The 12,903-nt window shown below is 48.1% G+C and overlaps 1 protein-coding gene across 5 annotated transcripts in view; it reads right to left on the bottom strand.

The window, feature by feature from the left end:
• SLC45A3 (solute carrier family 45 member 3) overlaps positions 1-12,903 on the bottom strand; it is a 44,266-nt gene that overhangs the window by 17,151 nt on the left and 14,212 nt on the right. For 3 of the 5 annotated variants that reach the window (XM_026077318.1, XM_026077317.1, XM_026077319.1), the window contains one exon: positions 12,594-12,704. The gene's annotated coding sequence lies outside the window, so the exon portion shown is untranslated. Of the gene's footprint in view, positions 1-8,758; positions 8,985-12,593; positions 12,705-12,803; positions 12,841-12,903 lie in introns of those variants that run through there. The other 2 variants (XM_026077320.1, XM_026077321.1) reach the window with 2 other exon arrangements.

The raw sequence follows: 12,903 nt of genomic DNA, 5'->3' as shown, positions 1-12,903 counted from the left end.
ATGGAAAACTCACCTGACCTCTCCTGACCCCCTCCCCTTCCCCCTCGCCTCCCAAATCTCCTTGACCCCATTCACAGTGTGGGGAGAGGGGAGCGGTCATTAAGCAGGGATGGGAGAATTGCAATTTATTTAGTCTCTCTGAATTAACTCTGCATTTCCTTTGAGCTCAGGGGCTCCATTATATTGGCCTCAGCAGCTCGGCTTAGGGAAAGAGCAGCAGTGGCTGGAAATCCCATCAGACCAGAACAAGGAAGACCCGAGTGCCACAGTCCATCCGAAATTCCCTCCTTTTCCCCACAGGGAGGAGTCCAGCAGCCCAGGCACAAGATATATTTATCCAGGGTGAACGCTAGATGCTATGGCTGTGTTCAGAGTTACGGGAAGGGCCCGGTGCCCAAGGCAGACCTCAAGACCTTCCACACAGTTGGTTCTTAAGGGAGACATTCACACTTGTCAGAAATGGAAGTTGGTTCTCTCCTGCCTTGCTGCAACTGCTTCCTTGCAGCACCTACAATGCTATTATCTTGCTTTTAGGGCTGTCTAAAAACCATAGCTTAGTTCAGGCCCTTCTGTGCTTGCTGCTGTCCTGATAACCAGACTGATCCCTGGCCCAACAACACCACACACATGTGGTAAGACTGAAGGCAATTCACTACAATCTCTATCTTATGAATTGGAAGTAGGAAATAAAAGAGAGTGGAAGAGCCTAAATTTTAAGCACCTGTAGCTAGCACCAGATTTTCAGAGGGCTGCATCTCCCACCTGCATTCATTCTGCAGGCCACTAAACCAGACTGTACCTGTTCAGACACCGCACAAAGCTGCCGTCTCCCATAGCCACCAAGCCAGTCACCTTCCCTGCGGCCGGCCGGAGCTGGCCGAGAAGGAATTCAAGATGCAATCTCGGGCCCTGCCAGCTTCCTGCTGCCTCGACCACAGAGCCGCGAGCCATTTCAGGGCTATCAGGCTATGTCTGCACCCGGCAGGGAGCAGACATGGGGCACAAGCCACCTAGTAACCTTCCCTCTACCGCTGGCCTTCCTAACCTGGGAGGCCACCTAGTCCCAGTGGTTAGCAAGGTTGGACTGCTCCAGAGCCAGCCCAAGGGACTCATTCACGTGTGCAGAAGCTTTGGGAGGCATTTTTTTCCCCACTACCAGCATTTTGTTCAGGCAAAGGTGGATCTGKGAGGGCAAGCGGCTGTTTAGGTTGAGGGTATTTTGAATACTTGATTCCATTTGCCTTCAGATGGCATTTTACAGTTAGCAGCAAGGGCATGTAAAGCAGGTCACTATTTGTCCCCCTCTGACCAGCCAGATAAAGCAAAGGCACAGTCAGAAAAGAGATCCGCTAAAGCCATGAGCCAAGTTAGTGGGAGGGAAGAGCCCTGTCATCCATCAAGACATTTGCAATCAGTCTGCAAGGCCAGAGCCACCCTAGCCCAACAGACACKCTTTACTAGGGAGAGACTACGGACAACAAATGAATGTCCCTGCAAGACAGATGAGAAGGTCAAGACATTTGTTAAGAAGGGGCACTAGGCAAGGATGTTTTCCCAGCCCGCCAGGCTAACAGCATTGTCCACACTCAGCCTGTCGTATGGAGAGGAGTACTTTCCAGAGAGGAGAAAGATCCGTCCCCCCTTGCCCTTCACCCTGCATTTCTCCGGTATTTCATGCTCTTTTCTGAGGCCGGGCCAACAATTCTATGGGCTCTTTATCCTCACCCTTGCCCCGCAACGTGAACATCAAACAGACAGCGCGGCAGCCAACGGGCTCCACTGACCTCCTGTCCCACAACCTGCTTCTTCCTCGGGCAGACAAAGGAAGGTCTCCTGGCAGGAGGTTTTCTCCCAGGCTTTGGCTGCCTGCGCTCCCGCGCCTGCCTGTTTGACCAGAGGAAAAGATACAGCAGCAAACAGCAGTGGCCAGTTGGAGCCTGTCCTCCCTCCCCTCCCTGCGACGAACAGGAACCGCCTGCCTGCCTAACGAGGTCACTGACTCAGCAGAGGCCACGCTGACACTTTATGGAGCTTACCGCGCTCCGAAAGGGGACGGGCATCGGCCAAGCGCACGCCACAACGCCAGCGGGTATCGTTAACTCTCCTGGGCTTGGCAGACGCCGTCGTCATCGGAGCCAAGCAGCAGCAATGGGTTTCAGGCTGYGGGGAGAGCCCGCTGCTGCCCACGCTGGGAGAAGCGGGACCAAGACGAGCCCGGGGGGGCGGAGGGGGGGGCAGGAGCCGAGGCCACGGCTGCAACCTCGCCTTGTCGGCCAGCAGCCCAGCCCCATCTCCATCAGGGACACCTCAAAAGACGATTGCGCTGCAGGGCCGAGATCAGTCATGATGCAGTGAAGAACTGACCGCCCCCAATAAATATACCATGGCTGAGCTCAGCTGCAGAAGGATCTTAAGGCAGCTCTGGAGGAACCGCAACGGGGCTACTTGCCCTGCCATACAGCAGGATAGTCCTTGCACCATTCTGCCTGCTCAGGACCAGCATCTAATCACCAAATCGCATTAAGTACCCAGAAGTCTCAGACACTCTTAAACACACATGCTGCAGTCAAAGAAGTGTTTTCAGCCTCCACTCTCAGAGCCTCACTCATGGTCACCCTTTCCTCAGCTGGCTTCAGGTCTGCTATAAACCACTCAGGACCGCCAGCCAAGGCTGGCTGGCTCTATGCGAGAGCTAGAGCTTTGCTTTAACACTGCAAGACCCTAACTCTTGCTTTTATTCATGGGAGAAGCCCTGTTTTGGAGTCAGAGGGGAAAGATCTAGTTGTGCTTTTCACTTGAGTTCTTTCTTTCTTTCTTTTAAATACCGTGCCTATCACCTTAGCATTTGGTCTAATTCAGCATCTTTTCCACCCCCTCTTCTTTTTTATTATTTTTAGCAGAAGAATAAAAATGTAAATTGAATAGGAAAGGGAAAAAAAATAAGCCCCCTCCAGGTGCCCCCCTTCTCCACAGCGTGGTAACGGGCACAGATTATATCCGGCACCACATGACCAGGGCCCGTATTTATATGTCAGTGTGTAAAACCTACCCCGCTGAGCTGCCTTTTCTCTGCCTGAGGCTGGGGGCTTCTGCTACGCGTCTAGTCAAACAGGCCCACAAAGGGGATTAAGGAGAGCCCCTCAGCCCCGCAGAGTAATCCATCAAATTATCCCTTGTTGGCGTTGCTGTCCTCTTCAAAAAAAAAAAAAAAAACCACACATAAAAACTCCAAAGGCTTTTAAAGGCACTGAAATTACACTTGAGCCTGAAACACTCCACCCAGCTGCTCTAACCTCCAGCACAATGGGCTGGTTGTAAAGGGAATACCAGGGAGCGGGGAGCGAGCAAAAAGAGACGGACACTGTTAAAAAGGGCAGCAGCCTCCCCATGTGCGAAAATCCAACAGGTGGCTCAGCCCCCTCCTCGCCTCCCGGCATCCCGGACCAGCCCCGGCCGCGCTCGGCGGCATCCCAAACMGCCGGCTGCAATGCGCGCAGCCCTGCCCACGCGTGCTCCTGCGCGGCGGGGCCCCGGCGCTCTCGGGGAGCACGTGGACGTGTTAGTCCTACGCTGGACGCACCGTGGGCACGGCCTCACCAGGCTCACGAGACGTGCGGAGRCAGAGCCTGCACTCGGTCACGGAGGGGAGTCCAAGCCTCTCCTGCAGGCGGTCAGGGCTGGAGTCGCACGGTGTCCCTCGCCAAGCGGCTGTAACGCCGTCACCCCACACGCTCCCGCACCCCGGCAGCCCTCTGCCCACGCAGGCAGAGCAAAGCCACAGAAAGACATCACACTCGACAAAGCTCTCTGAAGTCTCTGGGTACGTACTTGGACATTTAATCAATATTCTCCCCTACTGCAGCTACCTAAATAAATCAATTACACAACAGTTTTTCTGCTAGTCATCACTGCCCTATTTTGAGGTACAAAGTCCTCCGTCCCTCAGCCCTGCCGAAGCAAGCATATGGGATTTCACAGGTTTCCATTACTACAAGCCTTTTAATAGAGAAACGGTTATCAGGAGCAAAGCAGGGAAAGCAGACAATAAAGCACTTACCCAGCAACCAGGAATTGGCAAAGAGAAGAGCAAACCAGTTCTGATGGAAAGTTACCACCCGCAGAGAACACACGGCTGTCCCGCTGCACAGGTCACCTGAGCGCCCAAAACAACGACACAGCCTGAGATTTAATCGCTAGCGCTGAGGAGAAGGAGAAAAGTTTCCCAGCACTTACAGAGTAGACATGGGAAAGTAGAAACACTAGCTGTTTTATTGTGTCCACTTTGCAATGCCTGTTCACAGGGTTGAGAAAACAGGAATCAAAATTAGAACTTCTCATTTCCAGCTAAAATGCAAATGCTGCGTAACAGGATGCTTGACTCAGCAGCAAGCCAACACGGTACTTTGAATCTTCCAGGCTCCAGCACACTGTGGCTCCTAGGGAGTGCTGGGACTTCTGTCACATGAGAGCTTAGTGATTTCTAACTTTATTTGGAAAGCTGTGACAGTCATGGCACCAGCCGGGTCTTTAGGAGGTGGTGGAGAGGGCAGTTCTTACATGCTAGCAAAAATTAGTTGCCAGAGCAAAGGCCACGACTGCCATCGACACGCGAGACCACAAATTGAGTCTACTGTCAATGGATCCCCGGCCAGAAACGACCTGCCGAGCCCTGGCAGGGAGCTGCCTGGGTGTTCGTTAGCCCAAGCAGCACCCCAACAGGCTGATTACAAAGCAGCAGTGAGGAGGCCAGCTCACACTGTGACAATTTAACCACAGCAGAAGCTGCTACCACCTAACAGTGCGATCGAACCTTCCCTCATTTTGCCAGAAGTAACGTTTGCTGCCATCCACGGTGCTGAGGCCGGCGCCTGGGAAAGAGGAAGGAGAATAACCAGCTAAAACTCCATGCATGGCAATCCTTAGGGAGCATCAGGCAACAGGCATGCAGTTATACAGTCCCTTTTGCTTCAAGTTTTGGGAGCATGACCTCATGCTCTTCCTCAAAGGATATACTTTGAATCCTAGACACACACAGAACTAATGGGCTCTTTTGTAATCACATGGTAGTTAGTCCATTTTTTCATGGTAATTTTCTGGTCTGCAATTCCAGTTATTTGTGTCCCTGCCGGAGAAGTTTGATGCTAACATATCTCTCAGCAAGCCCTTTGACCTCCACTGGCAGGTTGGTGGGTTTCTCCCTCTCTGTTTTCTGTCTCTAAAATGAGGTCATGGCTTTGAACGAGACAAAGAGCCTTTGCAGCGTGAGCAATAGCCCCAAGACAGCTGTGAGTACAGAACCCCCATCAGTCACATCAGACTCCGAGTGCATGAGAGGCAAGCGAGCAGGGCAACAGCCCACGGCTCTCCTGGGAACGTCTGGGTTTTACCCCCCTGCTCTGAGAAGAGACCATACAACTGCTTACATCGGAGCCTGTGCACGAATGGATGTGGAAGAGGCAGCCACCCAGAAAGGTGGGAGAGAACAGAATAAGGAGGAGAGAATAGAATAAAACTCTCCAAATACTTTGGATTGGGAGCTGCTGTAAAATATCACTGTCCTCTCTGTCCGCCCGTCTGGCAGGGTTACCCTTTCCATCGTGCGTGCTGGCTCTTCAGCCACTTGTGTTCACAGTCTACCCTCTCGCCTTAAGCTGCCAGCAGAGGCGGGTTTATGCTGATATGCCAGACTGCCACAGGGCAATAAGGTCCCACCTGTCACACCAGCCACAGGCCAGCACCCTCTACCAAAGGGACAGGTGAATAGCATGTGAGCAGGGAAAGACAGTATTTCTCTAGGGCACTTTAAGGTCAAACAGCATATATAAGAGTCCTGAGATCTCTCTCTTATCAGAACAGCAGTTTTATCTGCCTGAAGTAGCAAAAACTTTGCACAAGCCCTGACCTCTGTTTGTAGCACATCAACTGCTCCGTTGTTAATGAGGGCTCTTGGATCACTACTGGAGCCGAGAGTCTTCCCTAACCGGACACTGACTGGTCATGAGCTCTGGGTCTGAAAACAAGAGATTCTACAATTTTATTTCTGCCTCAAATTGTCTGGATATTTGTAAAGATAAGAAACAAGCAGATTTTATTTCTTGAGAAAGGTAAGTTTCAGTGAAAGATCTTTATGGGAAATTTAAGGAAAAAGACTTTTGTTTTTCCTATTCTCATTATCAGTTTGACCTATTACGGACTCTGAGCATGCACGGATTTAACACTGAACTGTAAATGTTTACACAGAGCATGCAGCAGCATGGAATACCTGGAAGGGGAGTTTTCCACTTTTGAAAAGACAAAGCTGGAATTCCTATAGGAGGAGAAGAGAGCAAGGCATTTTACCCCCTTGCAACCCTTTAGGAACAGGCACCTAACTTCTATTTTGAGGCCTGGGAAGAGTATCAGCCTTAAATTATTAGTGTTTTAGTAATTAACAGAGTTCAAGTTCAAAGCTCCCTGGATTCTGCAGAGCCCTCCGAGCAGGGGTGGGAACCAGGCCTCCTGCTGCACATGGTTAGTTTCTTGCACTGATACAGTTTACAGACAGCATCTATCAAGGCGGACAGGCAGGAAAGAGGTCTGAGCACTAAAGTTATCTAGCGATCACTGAACTCTCTGGTGCAATGGCAGGAGATAAATGAGAGGTTGTGCATTTCAGATTCTCCAAGTAGAGGCAGGATTTTCTCTCCACACTGGGCTCTCTCCTGCCCATATTTATTGGAGTAAAGGTCAGTGAGCTACGAGTGAAGCAGAAAGCCCCGTGGTATTCCCACAACGTGCTCTGGGCTGCCTTGGGCAAACAGCCAGGGTGCATCGGGCAGGCACAGTGCTGGCTTTGCCCAGCAAGAGCCTGGAAAGGGGTTATCACCAGCAGCGTGCTGGGCCATTCGAGCTGCACATCAGCATGTGCTAACTAGCCTCCGTGACAGTTTCCTGCTCGTGGAGGGATAGCTAGCATTCCCTGCTCTTGCCCAAAAGGCTTATATGCTGCTGTCAACATTGGCTGCAGACAGTGATGAATGGGAGTATCTGGGGGCAGCACAAATGTAGACTGTGTTCATAGAAATCAAAGATGAAAGAGGCCCTGTTGAATCATCTTCCCTGAGGCTGCTTCAGGACTGTTCCCAACAGCACATTCTCCAGTGATTTGCCCACTCCAGTTGGATGGATCTTGAGCGCTAAGGTTGCAAGAATTTCCCCTGAAACAATATGCCACGGCCGAAGAGATTTCATAGCTGGGAAGCATCCTTTCTTCCCTCCCTTCAGTCAGTCCCTGTGTAATTCCTGTGCCCTCATTTCCATATGCATGGTCAGGCCCCTCTCCTGACCACGCTTAGCCACACTTCTAACCCTAGCTTTAGTCACTTCTCATGAAAAGCCACCCTTCCTGGCTCATTAATTGCTCAGTCAGCCTTGGCCGTAGCACAGCAGCCTTTTGTTCCAGCCTTGCTCCAGCTGCTTCCACCGCCCCTCACACACAGGAGTCATTTGTCATAAACATTCCCAAATGCACCTCTGGAGTCCAACAGCAACAGTGCCCACACAGAGTCCTCTCCTGTCACGCCAACAGCCAGTACCTGGTACGCACAGACCGCTGCCTTGGAAGGCCACTGTCATCTCACTGTTCCTTTGTGCTCCATCTCTTTGTATTTACGAACCGTCTCTAGCCCCTGACCTACAGGGAAGCTTTCTCTGTGACCAGAACAATCCTTTATTTTGTTTGCCTCGTTCCAAGCAAAGCGAGAATTTCTTCCAGAATCCAGCACAGCAACGTAAGTGCACCACACGGGCAAGACGAGCACTAACAGAGGACACTCGGTAACAGCAGCTTCAGCCAAGTTTTGTAGATCCCTGAAACCTCTTGGGTTCCCCTTCTCCAAACAGAAGATCACACCAAAACCTGTCATTGCACCCCAGGGCAGAAGGCAATGAGAGCAGCATAACACTCTGGATCTGCGGCAGATGCTCCTTACCGACGGCGGAGTGCGGCCCAGCACTTCCAGACAGAGCATCGGCRACACAAACAGCACAAAAGCACCAGCAGGTAACTCACGCACAGGTTCCAGAGTAACATGGAGGCTTTTGGTCTCCACACAGAGAGGAAGGAGAACAGAGTGAGTACGTTTACATCCACTTCAAATCCAGCTGAAGAGCCAGTTCAGCACACTGCTTGTGAATTAGAAGCAGGCAATTGGGAGGAGATGGAGGAGTAGCATTAGATTTGAGGTTTGACCACCACTTGAGTTTCTTTGACACAGCAGGTCAGATCCCAGCAGGAGTTACCCCAATGTTTTGTAAAGAAACTGTGATCCATGGATTTTATTGCATGCACCATTTCACAGAAAATCTTAACCCATAAATCTAAAGCAAGATTCAGATGTTATCCACAGCTAGGTACACATCATTCCTGAAGTTGGCTCTAGCCTGCTCTGCAAGAACATTAATGTTTTCTGAGTTCTGACAACTTGCACAGATTTGAGTCACTGCACTCATTATATTTTTATTTTTTCTTGAAGTCCTAGCTCCTAGAGACAAGCAACCATGAAGAACTTCAGCCTCCAGTAGAATGAAGGTGGAAACCCCCCCCCCAAAACTATTCCCTTGATTGAAGGGCAAAACCTTAGAGCTCACAAACCAGAAATGCTGCCCATCGTTGCTTTAATTTTTTTTTTAAATAAATGTCATTATTTTGCTATAGAGCGCCCTTACATCTTTTGAGTATCCAAAAATTAGCAATTACGAGAATTTATTTGCAACTCACCCAAAGTTGATTCTTTCTGAAATAGACAGTGTTGGTGTCGCGTGTTACTCTGGCAAGATTTCCCTTAGATCTAAGACAGGGATGGGCCCTTGACAACCGGACTAGCAACAGCTTCCTTTAGTCCATGTGCAGTAAACATAAAGAAGAGAAAAACTGTTCAGAGCCGCAATTCAAGCACCTGCTTATTGCTGCGGGTGTTCCAGCCTCCCTCCAACACTGAGACAAAGAAGCCATTCGGGCCACATTCCTACGTTACATTTCTTATTTTGCCAGACAATATTCATGGGGGTCTGTTTCTCCTCTTATGCAGGCTGGCAAAGTGTTAAACAAATATTTTTGAACTGCAAGAGGAACTGACACTTCAGGATATGAAAACAAGGAGGAAGGGCACAAATTTGAGGACCTCCAAGGAACAGTGTGCATACAAATAATAATAAAATGGTGAGTTATAGTCCCATTTAGTTATGTTTTCTGAACAAGCAACCCAATGGCTTAGTTGCTGGACACATCAGCAACTTTCTGCAGCTCTGTAATACAAGATCAGATTCAAAGATTCCTACAGCAGCAAAGAGCAACAGCAGCACAAGGAAACCAACAGATTTCAAGGACTATACAGGCTCAACACACTGAGAGTCTTAGACAGAGACAAATGTAGTTTGACTGAACTAATCAAGTCAACATTGAAAATGCTTGACAACTGTTCACAAGCTCCTCATGACTCCCTTGCTCCACTCATAGCACAAACTYGATCATGAGTTTAACTGCACAGCTGAAGGGTCACAGGACTCTGCAGTTTGGCTGTCTAGGGCTAGTTTTAGTTGAACGTAGCTGTCTTATGCTGATTGTCCTCCACCTCCTGCAGAAGCCACAGAGTATGATCATATGATGGAATTATTTAGAAGAGCAGAGGCGAAAAGAGATTTGCCACATACAACTTTTTTCTTTCTGCCTATCCGTCTCCACATCCATCTGCCAGTTCCTTCTCCACAAGTACAAGGCTTTACACCTGTTATTGCCTGGTCATCCCTGCCACTGTCTGCAGTCTCTCTGGTCCTTTTGCTTCTGCTCTCTTCTAGCTTTGAATCCACTGCAATTCTCCACAACTTTCACCCAACAGGACAAGCATTTTTCTTTATGTTGCCTTAGCCAAGATAAGGAGATAGCAACACACACATTGAAGACAACCCAAAACAGTCAACTACCAAAACAAGACACTCCTTGGATGAACTGCTCCAACATGGAGAAAGGTGGAGGGTAAACACAAACAGATGTTACTCACACTGCTTATTGCTCATCTGAAAAGCTCTCCAATACCATTGGGACAAGAGTGGTATAAACCCCTGAAGAGACTGAAGTCAGAGGAGTACATTAGATATACAGAGGCCTAACTATATCCATTGCTGTGTATGAAATATGTTTCAACTGCCCAAGAGTACATGGCCATGGCTACATGTACATGGCTAAAAAAATGCCTATAAGCAAGTTACCTTGAAATGTCCATTACCTGATTTTCTTCTTATTTAAGCAAGCTCCCAGCACTGGTCAACCCTGGTACCTAGATCCTAAACTGGGTGGACTAATAGCCAGCCTAGATCAAACCTACCACTCATAATGTCTAGGTAGGTATACACACACCCAGCTGTATTCTCAAGTTCTCTGCCACATCACCGGTCTGCAGTACTCCTTCAAAAGGATTTCTAAGGAGTAATCAGGAAACTGCTGCAGGCATAACTCTCCACGCCGATTTCTACCAGTGTAAAACTGTGAAAGCTAAAGATTAAAATTGATAAAATCTAGTAGATTAAAAACATCATGTATAAAGACCTCTTTCATAGCACATCTATATTTGTTTTACCTTACTTTCGTATGTTCCTCAGAAGTAATTCACAAAACCTCAGAGCTCCTTGTGGACTCAACACAAAAGGCACTGGGTTAAGATTTTCAGAGTGAAGCAGGCATATCATGAACAAGCTGATATTTCCAAAGAGGCTTTGCAAAATGACACGTAAGCAGACCAACACAGACCCACATGTCTGAAGAGCTGTTTTTTCCCCATCACTTCATTATTCCACAGATTTGACACTTTTAGGACCATCTTCTTTGGTCCATAGTCTGGACCAAAGCTTCTACTAGAAGCTTCACTACAAAATTGGACCCCTAAGGTTGTTCTTTCAGGAAGCACTCTCAATACCATCAACTGTATGAGTCCAGCCATCACAATAAATTCCATAGGGAGACTTCAGTCTGAGGAGAAATGTGTAACTCAAAAAAAAAGCACTGCCACTTGAGTGCTCCAGAGAAATAAACAGTTTGGTGAAAAGGTTAGCAAAGATAAAACAGACCAAAGGCTGCATTTTCTAACTCAGCAATCAGTTCAGTGATTTCAGCTTCTCCTACCATGAATATAGTACTTCTCACTGCTGACAGAAATCAAGTGTGAACCTTCAGAAAGATGGTGCTGATGAAGTTTGTCTAGAACACACTGCAGTAGCTACTATTACTCTGTTATATTACAGTGATGATAACCTGAGATAAGAGTCTATTAAAATATTGATTTGTTCTCATACAACGTTACCATCATCTCTAGGCAGCTTCTACAGAAAGCCACGTTGCTTTGACCTTCTAGCAACAAGCAGATGTCATGAGACCCCTTGAAGTTCAGGTGCTTTAATCAGAACCTTTTAAAGATGGCAAGACAGTCTCATGGAAAAACATTGCACAGGCTATGTGCATGACAAGCTGTAGGGAAATACACCCACCAGCAGACAGTGCAGAAAAAACCTCCCTACAAGAAGAAGTTTTGTATTACATCCTAAGATTAGTTGATGCCTTGAAATACAGGGATTTATATCACTTGCAAAGCTCTCATTTAATTTACTATTAATTCTAGAGATTCTTGTTATCCATATCAAATTTCTAATCCCATAAGCCAAACACTCTTGGCTTCTACAATGTTTTGTGGTAATAAGTTCCAGAGTTTAAGGCACAGCCTGAAATCTAAGCACAGAGCTGGGGATCTGGAATTCCTGGCTCCTCCACCGCAGCCACTCCCCACGGAGTGGAAGAACTACCATGAAGCTACACATGATGCAAGAAAGTCCAGGTAGCATCACACGTTAAAAAAGAAATTGCAGGTAGAGTAAATAATAGAAAACATTTAAAGGTTAGTACATGTTTTTCAGGAGTATCTGCATGACTTCAGTGCCCAAGTAATTTGGGTGCTTTTGAAGTTCTTACTCATGTTCTATTTCTATAAATTCCTAGTTATGCTACTGTTAAACACAAATCCTGCTCTCTCCAGCCCATGTCTAGGACTACAAAAGTGCCAGAACTGGATCTGGCTTGAGCTTGGTCATTTTTTCTGTACCGCCCATGAGTCTGCTGGATCTAGATGAGGAACAGAAAAGCAGTTCCTGAAATGTTTCCCCTCTGATTTTGCAGGCTTTTTTTTTTTTTTTTTTTAAAGAGAAGCATCAAAATCATGTTTCTTGTCAAGTCTGACCATCACCAACATGGAAGTATTACTTTATTCTAGTTATTTTCTCTTCCTCTTGAAGCTGTTGCATCATGGGGAGACAAATTCATACCATGAACAATCAAGGCATCTTTACCATCAAAGTCTCCAATCACGCCAAAGTTAGTAACCCTATGAAATATTCACGTTGTGACATTTAGGTACCAAGTTTAAGCAGGTAGCCTCCTCAAGCTCCCTCTGCAGCTGAAGAAGAGAGACAGGTTACCCTGCCAGCAAATCTAAGCAGAGCTTACAATTAGGTACAAGGAAAATTTGCTTTTGTCGTGCGCTTGCTTCCTTTGCTTCTAAGGATTGACTGACCTGTCCCTGCAAGCCTCCTGGGTTTCTGGAAGTCCACGTTCACCTCACCGCTTCCCAAACTCTTTTCCCGCTCGATAGTCTTTAATATCAACTTTGTCACAACGGACGCATCTGTAACAAAGAAAAGCGTTGGGGAAAAACTCACACGGCATCCACAGACCGACCCCGCGGCTCCGGAAAGGCGCGGCAGGCACCGCTCCGCAGCCCTACCTGCGGCCGCGCTCCCGCCGCTCTTCTCGCTTCTCCGCAGCGGAGCCAGCGCCGCCCGCCCGCCCGCCCCGCCGGGAGCATCAGCAGGAGCCGAGACGGA

Source organism: Apteryx rowi, unplaced genomic scaffold (genome assembly GCF_003343035.1).
Source record: "Apteryx rowi isolate R43461 unplaced genomic scaffold, aptRow1 scaffold_45, whole genome shotgun sequence".
Classification (NCBI taxonomy): domain Eukaryota; kingdom Metazoa; phylum Chordata; class Aves; order Apterygiformes; family Apterygidae; genus Apteryx; species Apteryx rowi.
Note: the sequence above shows the minus strand (reverse complement) of the source record. Positions and strands in the feature narration are given on the sequence as shown.